Source organism: Tinamus guttatus, unplaced genomic scaffold, assembly GCF_059628265.1.
Source record: "Tinamus guttatus ecotype Peru unplaced genomic scaffold, ASM5962826v1 Tinamus_guttatus_pri_ptg000050l, whole genome shotgun sequence".
NCBI lineage: Eukaryota > Metazoa > Chordata > Aves > Tinamiformes > Tinamidae > Tinamus > Tinamus guttatus.
In genome coordinates this window covers 367,501-381,197 of record NW_028288584.1, presented here as the reverse complement: position 1 = coordinate 381,197, position 13,697 = coordinate 367,501, and the positions used below count along the sequence as shown (strand labels likewise).

At 44.8% G+C, this 13,697-nt stretch overlaps 1 protein-coding gene across 1 annotated transcript in view; it reads left to right on the top strand.

The window, feature by feature from the left end:
- Positions 1-13,697, top strand: part of DMRT1 (doublesex and mab-3 related transcription factor 1) — a 65,310-nt gene that overhangs the window by 51,107 nt on the left and 506 nt on the right. The gene's annotated exons all lie outside the window — the stretch shown is intronic.

Here is a 13,697-nt window from a genome sequence, read left to right as displayed (position 1 = left end):
GACGGGAGCCTCCCGACAGGTTGTTCCTTCGGCAGCCTCGGCCGCTCCGCAGGCCGCGGGCAGGATTAGCAGCACAACATGGGGAGTCTGCTCCTGATCTCCAGCAGAGCACTCATGGTGGTTTAGCAGGGAAGTGTGGGGCCAAAGGCTGCTCCTCCCAAGAGGTTCTTGCAGGTAAAATTCCCCCCCCCCGTTCCCTCATGCCTCGAGCAGTCTCCTTACTCAGCGCCCTGCACCTTGCCACCGGGCTGCAGTTTGGGTGGAAAAGGAGAGAGCTGCCAGCGGCGGAGGCGTGAGATCCAGGGGAAGGAAGGAGCACGTGCAGACGAGGCAGCCCCTGGCTCCCGCTGCCCATTCCCCAGGTGCTCCTATCTGCTCCCTCCGTCTCCGCGCTCCGGCGTAACCAACCCAAGAGTTCATTTTCGCTGCTCCTTGGCGGCATAGCTTAGGCCAAGTACAAGTTGAATAACCTTCAGGAGAGCTGTGCTGTCCTTCTGTCGGCCGCTGTCTTTGAAAATTGCCTGCAGAGTTAGTGAGCAGGAACAGTTAAGATTTACAAACAATGATGAAGCTTGTCATGCATCTTTCACCATTCATCATCTGGGTGCCGTGGCTGGGCGGTGAAGTGTTCTTCATAAAAACCAGCTCAGTGTGAAATACACCTCGCAGCAATGTTTACTGCTCTGAAACTCGTCAGCAGCCCTTTATAGTAAATCCAGATTGCGATGTGACATTACAGTATATCATTGCAGAGCGCGCTGGGGTTTACACTAGGAATGAGTGCAGTTCACACCAGATGAGATGTCGAAATTGAGTTATGTAGGAATTTGGCTGTTATATGGGGATAGCTTTTGTTTTCTGAGAACTGAAAGTTAGCTTTATATATATAATATATATAATCTACACACACCCGCACTTGTGTGGGGGTTCATATATCGATACGGATATATATATACATGAATATATAGATACACATGCTGTGTGCACTCTCAGTATACAAACACTGCATATGTACATATATGCATTCCTCTGACAGTGCCTCGTCTTGTTTTTAATGCTGTTTGTTAAAAGTGTGTAGCATCACACTGCACTTACGTAGCATTCCTTTAAAGCAGCCTTTTAGCTTCGAAAAATGCAGCCGAAAATGAAGTATTCTCAGTGTCACAAGTTCATCTTTTCTTCCCGTTTTTTGGTGGAAGTCTCCCTGAGCTTGAAGAGTATGACTTGGAGCAGGTGGTTTCAGGGAAGTCTTGCCCAGAAACTTGAAAATGCAGAAAGTACAGAAGTTAGTGCTGTATTTGGCTGTAGGGCAACAAGGCAGAAGTTCTCCCCACCTCTTTTTATTCTTTTTTAGTGCATTCAAGTTATGTAGACGCAAGATTGTGGAGGATAAGGGGGGGAAAAAAAAGCAGGTGTTTTTATCCAAGTATATATGTAAGAAATAGATGTGAAATATAAACAAGCCATTTTGTATAAATTGGAAAGTCCTTATAAAGAGGTAAACCTGATGTCTTGGTAGTCTGAAACATCTCCCAAGCCACAGCCACCTGCTTGGCACTTCAAGGGCTGCTTAAAAAGAAGGAAAAGACTGGAGATAACCCAGAGAAGCTTTAAGGTGCTTCTTGTGATAAAGCTATATCAGCGTCGTGCCGCAGATGTTAGAAATCAGGTTATATTCGAGTGCGTTTCGTGCTGCAGGTGTTTTGCCCTCTGTGTTTGTTAAGAGACATGGCTGCATGTTCTGCATTAAAGTCTTCGCTGTTTCATTGAAGCTTTTGCTTTTGCAAGAGCGTGTCTGCTTAGGTTTTCAGGCAGAGGGAGAGGTGTAATGTTTGAAACACTGTTATGTTTAATTTTAGATTTATGTGTGCCATGCTTGAGTGGGGTATCAGAAAAAGCAGTTGAACAGTTGTACTATGAGAGGGAAAAAAAAGTGTTTTATTTGTCCTCAGCCTTTTTCATCTTCAGCAGTTGCGTTTTCTTTAAGTGCTAATTCTGCCTGTCCTACTTTCTTAGCTCGAAACAGTTTATGCAAATGTGTGTCTAATGTTATTGATTTTATTGAGTTGGTTTATTCTTTGTTTTGACTATAAGGTTTGCCTTTCGGTCTGCTGCAAGCCATGTGAGGCTTCAGATACAGAAATGCCTGTACACCTCGGTGCCATACCAGTAGCATTCGAGATGCGTTCATTTTCATAATTAGTTTAATGAGTCAGTCTCACCTTCTTGTTCACCAAAGAATTTAAAAGCTTTAAAGGATCCTGTGAGGTTTCCTGGTGTGGCAGAGGAGGGGAAAAAGTGTTCTGCATTGTATATGAAGATTTCTTTACTTTCTCCTTTTATTCTGAGAGAGGAAAGTTTGGACATGTTTTATGTCACTCTCGTGACATAAAGTCACAAGAAGTAGAGGGTACAGAGTGAAGCTCTCATGTACAACGTAGGGGTTTCACCTACATAGAAAATATTTTCAAGGTGCATGTAAAATTGAAGAAACATGTTTCTTCAGAGCTTCATGTACCTCTTAAGGCTCTAGTAACTTTGCTAACCTGCAGTGTCCATATATATATTTATATATGTTGAGTGGTGACTTGGGGAATCGATGCTGTGATTGCCCTAGGGAAGCTGAGCTCTTCATTAATACATATACACAGTGCTGTTGTGTCGCTTGTCATTTAATTTCCCGTTCTGTTGTAATCTACCATAGGTAGATTTAACGAGACTCCCAGCACTTAAGGCAGAAATCTGGGAAAAAAAAATGCTCCAGAAAGACCAAACATTAACATGCGTGCTGAGCGTGCAGTCATAGCAGCTCCAAGTATGTTTTAAATTAATAAGCATCGCCCCCACCAAAAAGAAAGAAGGAAGAAGTTGTTGCATGCCAGGTTATGTCACTCCATTTATGTTGCTTTTCCACATATGTACAAAGGTCTCATGAGGGGGGTGGCGTTTCCTTGCATTTACCCCGCAGGGGAGCAAAGCAAACATGTCTGTAGAGCCCCATAAAAGCGACCCAGGAGGAAGCTGATCAGAAAGGGGAGGGAAAAAAAAAAAAAGGGAAAGAAAAACACGGACCACAAATAAGCTAACAGTGTGTTGTCTGATTGTAATGACCGGCTTATGGCATTCGGGAGTTGTCAATCACAGCTTAATGTTTGCAGAAGTGAAAAGTCAATCTGTAGTTGTTTAATTTGACATGATTCCCGGGCTGAGAGAGTGTAATCGCTGGAGGGGACAGTTAAGTAGCTGTGCTCCATGTCAGCCTGTCTCGCTCTGACTACTGCACTAAATGCTTTCCTGATGAGCAATAGATTTGGTTAAATACCAGGATAATTGCTAGCTGCAGCACCCAGCACTCTTTTAATGCCTTGTACTACATCTGTATTAGCTCTTGCCTGGGGCTGTTTGAGGTTTCTGCAGCAAGGAAAGCATGTACCTTCAATTACATTATTTTCTTTCGGCTTTCGAGGGGCAATTGTTGCGGAGCTAAATGGGCTGTAATAAATTATATTTCTATTTTTCTCCAAACCTGTTGAAGTAGATCACACGTGCAAATGCAGCAGCTGCTTCTCACTTGTAGGTGGCATTTTTGAACACCAGAGAAACTACTTAGGCAAAGATGTTTTTCACTTTAAAAATGGAAATCCACCCGGCTTGTAAAACCACCTTGCGAGGCTTTTGCAAAGCCAGGGAACTTGTTCAGCATGTTTTATGGAAGGATTTGCTTTTATTTCCTGCCTTCTTGCTTGTAGATAAGATCATGGTGCAAATGCTTATTCGGGCTCCCGTCTCCCCGCTCTCATTAGGAGGGTGTCAGCATTTTCATTACCTGTTTATTGCCCTCGGTGTTCTAAGGAGAAAGCTGGGGATGCCGTGGTAATTCCTATGAGGATAGGGGCCTCATGGCCTAGTGACTTGTCCACCATGCAGCAGCATCCGACCAGGACGGGGGCATTTCAGAATACTACCTGGAAAGAAGGGAAGCCAGGATAGACACATAAAAAAGAGAATAAGAAAAGTTACTTATTATTTTTTCAAATAATCATTTTGCATTTATTTCCCACTCTCCCGTGGCGATGTGCGTTCCACCAGTGCCTGTAAGATCACTTGGGCTTCGTGTGTGTGAGACCCCTCAGCCAGCCCCAGATGCAGCCTGTTTGCTCTGATCCTGCCTTAGGCTGCTGAGGGTGAACGGGTGCTTGCAGCCCAGTTTGTCACCGGTTTTGTTTCCTTTCTGGACACGAAAGAAAAAGAAAAATCAATGAGCTCTCTCTCTCCCGCTTGCTTATAAATCATTTTCCCTTTCAAGTTCTGTCTCAGAGCAGTTGCAGACGCTGCAAGGAATGTTTTATTTTCCCACCCTGAAACAACTGATTACTGCATTTTTTTTAACATGTTTTCGTATTGGCTGTAGGAAACACATTTTGGTAAGTGCAGGTTTGAGACAGATTTGAGATAGCTGTGCCCCCTTGTACGTAATTTCAGACCTCCTAAATACTGTAGAGCAGGACTTCATTAATCTCAGTTGCTGCCTCCTCCCTTGGTTGAATATAAACTTCTAGTTCATAAGATTAGCTCTACCAAAATGTCATGTGTTGCTTGTCCTACCTCTCAGCTGAGCCCCTGAGGTGTCTGCAGCGACTTTTCCTTGGGCTGGATTGAATCCTGACTGTTTTGAGGCATAGATGCTGCAGCTGGGCTTGTGCAAACAGATTCAGCAATACCAAGAGGAATCTGCTGCATCGCCATGGGTGATTTTCCAAGAAGTAACCCAAATGGAGATGGAACAGCCTAAATGGTAGTTAGAAGGGAAGAGAGATGAATTTTCTCCCTAGCTGGGAAGAAGTTAGCTCTCCTCAGCCGTAAGCCTGATGTCTGTCCTGTGCTGCAGGGCTCATGTCTTACCCTGCAGCCTGGGTTTTCATGAGGTACTTGTGGGTATGCAGGTTTGCATTTGCTTGCATTTCAGGCAAACTTGGCCTCCTTCAGCACCCCAGGCTTCCTCTCTTCGCTTTGGCTGCTGGGTGGTTGAAATTCCTCATTGCACTGCAGAAATTTGCTTCTCTTTGCAAGACACCTGCTGTCTGGCAACACCAATCCATGCTCCATGCTCCCAAGGAAGAGAGGAAGCGTGTTTTGACCCCAGGCAATAGGAGATCTTCAGTTATTTTGTGTGGTGCAACCCCCCTCCAGCTATAGGGCGCAGTTGAGGATGGGTTGTGCTGTGCACCTTCCTCGCTTCCCTCCTCTTCCACAGCCTCCTCCCTGCAGCTGCCCTTGCTCTTGTGCTGTAGAACCAGTTCTGCGTTGGCTTTCCACTTAAATTCACGTGTTTTTTTCATGACATTTTCCAGTTAGTAGGGTCATAGTTGTTGAAGCAGTGCTCCAGCCTTTAGGGCAAGCAACCTTGGGCATGGCCATCAGTTGACCCACGAGGAACCTGACTTAGTTTCCTGTTGTGTGTCAGGTAACAATGACGAAATATTGTAGGATTTTCTCTTTTTTAAACCTGATGCTTAATGTGCTTTGACACACCAAGTTTTGGCAAGTAAAGGCAAGTAGAAATGTGGATCTGTAAACGGGTAGATAAGTTTGGGCCAGTTCTAGCAATCTTGCTTTGGAAAGTTGTCACAAAAGCACCTCAGTGGCCTGGTAGTGAGCCTTTTGGGGTTTTAAAGGGACTATAATGTTTAGCCCTCAAGTCCCCACAGCTTGTAGCACTATAATTTCAGGGGATTTCTGTCAAAATCCTTAAGATGGTGTGGTGCTTTAGGAAATCGACCCTAGCCGTCATAATTGGGGCAGCTTCCCCAAATGTGGTCCCCCGTGGTCAGCCCCAGGGGGATGGTCACCCCGAGGGGGATGTGTCTGTGTTGCACATCCGCCCTGCACAGAACGTATTTAATACCTCTGTTTTGTTAGCAGGAATAAATATAACACAGTGGGTCTGTCGTAAGCCTAATGTTGTGTGAAACTTCGTTTTACCTATTTTGACTAGCTCAGAAGTGCGTGGTGTTCAGGTTTTGTCCCTGTTTTCTCAAGTAGAGTGACTTACTGCAGCAGGGATCCTAAACTTCCGAGAGCATAAATCTCACTTTAAAGTAAGTAGCAACATTTTAACTCTGTTTATGTATATACCCCTCTTTTGCTGCATATTCGATCAATACTTATTGAACTGCTTTACTGCAAAGCTGCTTGACTTGCTTCCAAATTGGAGTTAATATTTAAAAAAAAGTAATGCCACATAGTGTTAACTCACTTCGAAGTCCTCTGTGTTTCTTACACTGTAAATTCACTTAAATCTTAATCTCTAAAGGATGAGGCTTCTTCCATCGTCTGACTTGTTCATTTTTGAGCACAGACGTTGGTGACATGATGTACAAGCACAGTCTTGCTTATTTTGAAGTCCGCGACAAACCTCTTGCTGCTTTTTTCACTTAATACGCGTTGCAGGTTCTTGTTCTGTCCCTTGCCAGCAAAGAAACTTACATTACAAGAACATTTTGAATAAAAATCTATTCTTTGCAACTGAAAACCCTATCTACCATAGTGAAAAATGTATCTACCATAACAGATCACTTTCATTAGGCTTGGCATATTCTTTGGTTGTCTAGTAAACCTTTTAATTTCCAAAAGCTTGCAAATCATGTCGAAAAAAAATCTTTAAGCTGCATAATATGGCACTTTTGCACTAAGCCAGTATTTTCTTAAATTAGGAATGCCATTAAAGCCGAAAGAGCTGAGGCCACCACTATTAACTGTTTTCTTAGAGCATTATAACTAGTGACAACAGTTAGGGATTTCATCCTTGCTTTATAGATAGAAAATGATATAAGCAACAACAAAAATGTGGAGAGACGTGGCAGGGTTTAAAGTTTGCATTTCTATGGCTGGTTTTGGTGTTGGGGGTCTGTGATGCCCTTCTTTTTTTTTTCTGGAAAAGCCAATGAAAGCAGTAGAGTTTCTGACCTAGGAGGCTGGAGATAATCCGCTACTGCCGTGTTTGGTTTGCATTTCTGTGTGGAACACCAGAAAAATTGTACGTGATAATTAAACCTCTCTGAATCCTTCCCTCTTTGAACAGGGGAGAAGCTGGGTGTCTTTTCTTGTTCTTCCATGCATTCTCCTGTGTGATCATGTCATCCCAAATCTTCAGTGCACTGTTTTGTTTGTAGTCACTGTTGCTTTTCAGAAAACATTATTTTGCCACAACTGCTGTAAATTAAGATGCATTTTCTAGGCAGGACACTGTGCACTTCTCAAGCTAGTTATGAAGAAGCTGCTTCTCGTTCAGGCAGGTTTTGAACAAGCACACTGAACAAAAAAACAGAGTATTTTGATGTATCTTTGTGGCTTCTTTCTCACCTGAATCTGTGAAATGCTTTTTTTTTTCCCCACACACAATGAAATACCTTTTTTCGAAGTGCTGCTCATTTCATGGCTTAGGACCCCGCGTAGGAGGCGTCTTTGGAGGTGGAAGCTCTGACTCCAGCCTTGTCACAGCACTTGGGAGAGTGAGAGTTTAGGGAGTCCCCAGTGTTGCGACCCCACAGCAGCACGGTGCAAAAACAGCCCTTCCCTCCCCTGGATGTTAATGCAGAAGGGCATGGGTATTTTTCATCACTTCTGCAGTCTAATTCACTGTGTTCTTGCACAAATACATGCGTAATGCAGCACAGAAGGTTAAATCAGCCACTGGAGAATGGCAGGAAAGGAGAAAGGAGGTGGCTTTTCCTTTTAATAATAGTTCCCGGTTAAAGATAACTCAGATCTCTGGCCATGGTCTCCCTCCTTCTGTGATGCTGGGAAAATTGTAGTCTGGTTGTGCAGACTCCTTGCGCTGGGGAGCACAAAAGTCTTCAAAACAAGCACACACTTCCCCTGGTAATACTAATGGCAAGCGTCTGCCTTATGTTGGAATGTCCACGTTTCTACTTGGACAATATTTTGCCGCGTGTCTTCCAAAATGGAGGGTTGTTCTGAGGAACCATTAAAACGGTTTCTGTTTCTGGAAAGAACCAGTGATCGGAATTTCGAGCAGCAGCAATATAAATCTGGGAGCTTTCTGTGGATTTGGGCTGATATATGCCTTGCTGAGACCTGGCTCCGGCGGCGGGCGGTGAATATGTTGCACAAGAGGTGAGCAACCATTCACTTTTGCCATCCTGCACTTGTCAACAGCAGGATTTTTACCAGCTGAATTTCACACATGATATCTGGCTTTGCCTTTAGATCATTCAGAGCAAAGGCACTCGTCTCTCTGTGCCTGGTCTTCGGGAAATCTTTTTGTGAGGTGGTTCACTCTTTGCCTTCCCTAGCCTGATGGGTGGCTTAATTACTATGTTAGCCACAGATCATAACAGTGTTTTATCAGTACTGTTTTTTGCTCCAGGTGGTATCTGCAGAGTAGACTCATCACCTTGTGCTTTAAAGACACTGTTTAGAGTTGATTTGGAACTTAATACTCCTAGTCTGTCTTCTTTGCATCCTTCCTTCCTGATTGGTGGTACATGCAAGATGGAAAGGCTTTTCTGATTGTTTCACAAATTATTCTAAAAGAATTTAAGAGCAGAGGTATGAGGGTGCTCAACAAGAATATATATATTTTTTCAGCTGTTGGTTTCTGATTACATCAGTAATAGCCCTGCATTCTTAGTTAGCTCAAAGTACAAGCATGAACTGGAAAAGAATGGTAAAACATGCTGAATAAAGATCAACATTCAGAGCTTTGCCTTTTATCCCTGTGTTGCTAATGCCAAGAATTCATAGTGTTTGAAACTACACAATGAGCCTGCCCTACCACGGGCATCTGAGATAATCCTAATTACTTTAAATGTTAGGTGAGAAGGGCAGGAGTTTGACAGGGGGAAAGGCTTCTGTTGTGAAATTGTGTTACAAGGCACAAACCGGGCAGAATTTTGGTTCTAGATCTTCAGGTTTGTCCTCATTTCCCTGTGGAGAACAGCTGCAGGAGTCAGAAACCAGGGTTTTTCCCTGTGAGGGACCCTTGTCTGGTCAGGATCTATGATGAGGCATGAGGGATGAGAAGGGAAGGTGATAACACAACATTTTTTAGTATGTTTGTGCATGTGCAGATGTTGGAAATAATTCTGAATCAGTGAGAACTGTTTCATCCAACTACTGTATCCACAAGGAAGAGGATCTCAGTGCTTTATTGGGTTGGTTCACAGAGGGTGGTGCAGAAGATCTGAAAGATACTGAAGATTTATCGAGGGTGAGTGTCCTTCCAGAGCCCTTCCTTCAGGAGACAGCCAAAATCACTGCAAAATCCCTGCAAAAGTTGCTGCAGTCCTAGGAAATACTGTTTCTTCTCAGAGGGGGCCTTAATACACAGCTGAGTAAGTTTGGTGCTAATTTTCTGACGGCTTTGCAGCTGCTCTGTGTTCTTCTTGCAGGCACCCAAGGAGCCATGGGCTCCTGTATTTTGGACCTGTGGCTGACACGGGTTTCTTGGTCCTAGTATAAAAACAGTCGCTCCTCTGTGTCTGCTGTCGGTTAGTTCAGACCATGCAGGAGATTCTGTGGGGACAGATTTTTTTTTTTTTTTTTTGAGCTCTCATTACTTAACTCTGTGCTGGAAGAGCTGTCCAGCCTCAGGGCTCAGCTCTCCACGGGTGGGAGGCAGCAGATTGGAGGTTGCCTGTGAGAACCCCCGCTAGCTCCTTGCGGTTGCGTTTGCACTGGGGCTGCGTCTTGCCTGTCCTAAGGCAACCTGCAGCAGAGTCAGAATTCCTGCTCTAACACCTTCTCCACAACAGATCGTTCTTTTTCCCCACCTTCCCTCTCTTCTGGTCCCCTTTTTTTTTATTTTTTCATTGTCACTTTCTTGCCTTGCTCTCAGTTGCCTGGTTGATGCTTCTCTGGTTCTGAGTGCCTGGTCTTGCAGCACTAACCTCTTTTCTTAATCTAAAGTTTTGCTGGGCTGTTTTTGGGTGTATCATGGTAGTCACTATGGCTTGGCAGGCTCTGCAGGTGCTACCCAAAAAAACACCAAAAAATGTATTGGCTACAGAGGGGAATGCAGCATGAAAAGCAGCTCCTGTCCACGCTCATACTGAGAACCCAGCCATGCCTTGAGCGTGCTCTTGGCTCGCACCAGCCTGAACATCTTGCCTTTTTTCTTCATTTTCTGACTGTGCTCGTGCATTCCTGCATGCTCGCTGGAAGAAGTGCGTGGTCTTCTGTAACGTTTAAGGCTGGTACACTTGTTTTCCTTTTTCTTTTTTCCCTGAGCTGGGAAGTGAAAGAGTTTTAAAAAATGTATTGTGCTTCTCAACTCTAAATCTCTCGAAATGGCTGCTCATTGAGAGTGTAATAGTTTTTTAAATGTAAACACTCAAAAATATTTACTTTTCAAGCATGAATATACTTCTGCTTTCTCACATCATTGAAAGTCTATTACTTTTTTCAGTCCATTGAGTTCCAGGTATCACTCAAGTTAAAAGTCAATGCAGTTTCCAGTGTCAGAAGATGTAAGGTTTTGTGTTTATGGTCGGAATCCTTTCTCGCTTCGTTTTGTGGTGTTAGCTGAAAAATGTTAACATTTAGATGCCGGAAAAGTATGTGGATGCTTTCACAAGAGTAAAAAGTAATTATATCAAGGAATTGTATTTAAAATCTGTCGCAGACTCAATAAGGTTGTACAGCAGTGGGAGTATCAGCCGCAAACCTCCAACAGATGAAACTCATAGACTCAAATCAAAAAGAACATGGGTTTTGTTTCTTCAAACTCAGAACTTCTGCGTTTTACTGTTGTGTAATTAAACCACTAGAACAGAATTACTCATTTCCCTCTTATAGCTACAAGTCCCCGTCCAAGTATCTTGAGTATCTTGAATTAGGAGCATTTCTCTTAATTACGGCGCAACACCAGCAGTCCAAAAAGCTTAAGAGTCGTTGCCCAAGGTGGTAAAGAATAGGATTGGGGTTTGTTAATTGCTAGATAAGTAGCCTGTGAAAACAAAGCCACAGTTTTGCTGGGTTTTGGCATCCATGCTGTAGCATATTGGGTTGTGGGTGGTTGTTGTCTGGTATGATCCGTTTAGGGAAAAAAAAAGAAAAAAAAAAACTCACAGAACGACTCAGAGATTTATATATCTCAGTATTTAAAAATGAACCTGACCCTTTACATCACCCTTTATCATCACATAACACACTAAAAATATTAACAATTTCTTTCAAATAAATAAGCCTCTTGTCCATTTGGATTCTCAAGAGTAAACAAAAAAACACCTATCCCCTTTCAACCCCAGTCACTTCCTGTGGACCTCTGACCCAGAGTGTGGGGACAGATTCCTTGTGACGTGCCCTAAGTCTTGGCACCTTGGGCTTCGCTGGATCAAAGCCAAATGGGGTTTCAAAGTCAGAGAGAGGAGCCCTGGAGCCAGTCATCCCCATTCAAGGCCCATCCACCTCTTCATTTACTTGAAATTGGAGGTGTCTTACGAAGAGAGAGATGTCTCCAGATGCTGCATCAGGCAGATCCAACCAGAACATGTGCTTTGAGTGGTCAAAGCTAAGGCTCCCTGGACCTCTGAAAAGCTGGTGTCGGTCACAGCATCACAGAATGGTTGAGGTTGGCAGGGACCTCTGGAGATCATCTAGTCCAACCCCCTGCTCCAGCAGGGACACCTAGAGCACGTGGCACAGGGTGGCATCCAGGTGGGTTTTGAAGATCTCCAGAGAAGGAGACTCCACAGCCTCTCTGGGCAGCCTGTTCCAGGGCTCTGTCACCCTCACAGTCACGCAGCAGAGAAGACACAAACTGATGCACTTTGTGATGACCGATTTTTCCCTTCGGAATTTGTGGGTTTGGCTGTGGGACGTTTTTGCCTTGGAATTTTACGGCGGTCCGAGCACCAACCACGGCAGCTCCTGGAGGTGCATGCGCATCCCGGGGCTCCCTGGGGACGGTGAGCACGTGTCCTGCTTGCTTTGGAGAGGAGCAGGAATGCTCCTCCATCCCTCCGCTCGCCTTTCCTGACTGCCGTGTCTGCTGGACACGTCGCGTTCCAGCCCGAGGTCGTGGCTTGTAGTTTGTGATGAGAACACACACGCTTTCGGGATGCGCTGAAACTGCACGTGCATCCTCATCCAGACTCTGAGGAGGTGGCAGTGTCTTCTTCTTGTGCTCCTCAGCATGGAGTGCGTGGAGTAGGGAAGGCACCCTCAGGAATCACATAGTGCGCTCAGTGCAGGAGAGCTTGGCCCTTGGATCTTCTTCTGATCTGGTGCTGTGACCTCCTGGGTTTCAGCATTAGTGGGCTTGGAGGAGCTGCTGTGGATTGCGAGCTATGCGTGTGAATCAGCGCCTTCCTGCAGCGGCTGTGGTTCCTCAGGCCTTGCCATGAGTGATAGACCCAGACCTCTTCACCTGCTTAAGTGCTTTTGACCACATCCTGGAGGAGCTCATGGTGTTCCAGACCCAGGTCCCTGCACGGGATACCTAAAAATACTGGAAAACCACCCCGACTACGTAATTGCTCCCCCTTGTGTTAAGTGCTACATTCTTGTCTTTATCTTTTAACTAAGAGAAGACATAGTGTGGGTTTAATATCCCGTTCATCAAGTGGGGAAAAAAAATCATACTAATGGCAGATAGGAAAGACAAGACTGCTTCAGCAGTGTGGTGTCTCACATGCTTAAAAGGGAAACTTGCATGAAGTGTCAAGGAGTTGATTATTGCAAAGGTATAAATGGGGGAAAAAAAGCAAAACGCCGTCGAAGTAGTCATGATTATTGTTATGAATTGACCTTCACGGAGTCATGTGGGCAAAGTGAGTGAAAATGTTGTGTGAGACCTCAACTCCGTGGTGCCTTTTCGTTGCTTAATGACCAATGTCATGTTTAAAATACGAACAGGCCAAGAACTGAGCGGTGAAGGGAAGTTACTGCCAAAAAATGATCGTTTTGGACAAACTGGTAGTTGGCATCATTTTAGGGTGGGTGGGATTCCTCCTGTTGCCAATAACGGGGCAAATCCAGGTTGTCCATGTTCCCCTTGAGTCCCACTGGGTTTCCTGGCTGTGGGGTAGCGTCGGACTTGATCCTCGTCCTTCCCTTGCGCTTGAGGAGCGCTGGGAACGCTCCTCGTGCATCCGCATGCCGCGATGGAGCTCCCTGCGACCGCCCGGACTGCGTTTTGCTAATTACGCCGTAGGCTTCGCCGTTGATGAAGGGGATGGGAATTAACAGGGGAAGCGCTACCCGCTCGCGGTTGTTGTCGTACAAGGAGCCGCGGCAGATGCTGGCCGTTAGTTACACAAACATTAGTATTAACGATCGGCCATTTGGACCGGGTGACAAACGGCCGCCCGCCCGCATCCTGAGCCCGAAACCAATCAGGAAGTTAATGAGGAGAGAAATTACCACTGCAGCTTCCCCTTAATTATATCCACGGCAGGCAGGGAGGGAGGGCCGGGGGTGCAGCGCCGCTCGTCTAAGGTTAGGAAGGTCAGAGACCCTTTTACTTGCCTTTTTTTGTGTGTATCTACTGCAACGTTGCGACCGTTTCTGTTGGTGTCGTTCTTCGTGTGTAGCGTGAAATATGTAATTCGTATGTTTGTTTCGTATGTGTGAATGTTGCATGTATTAATATTGTATACTAATATATGAATATATAATGTGAAGTGTATAGATTATATGTATAAGTGTATATGCGAATTGCATATTTCACATAT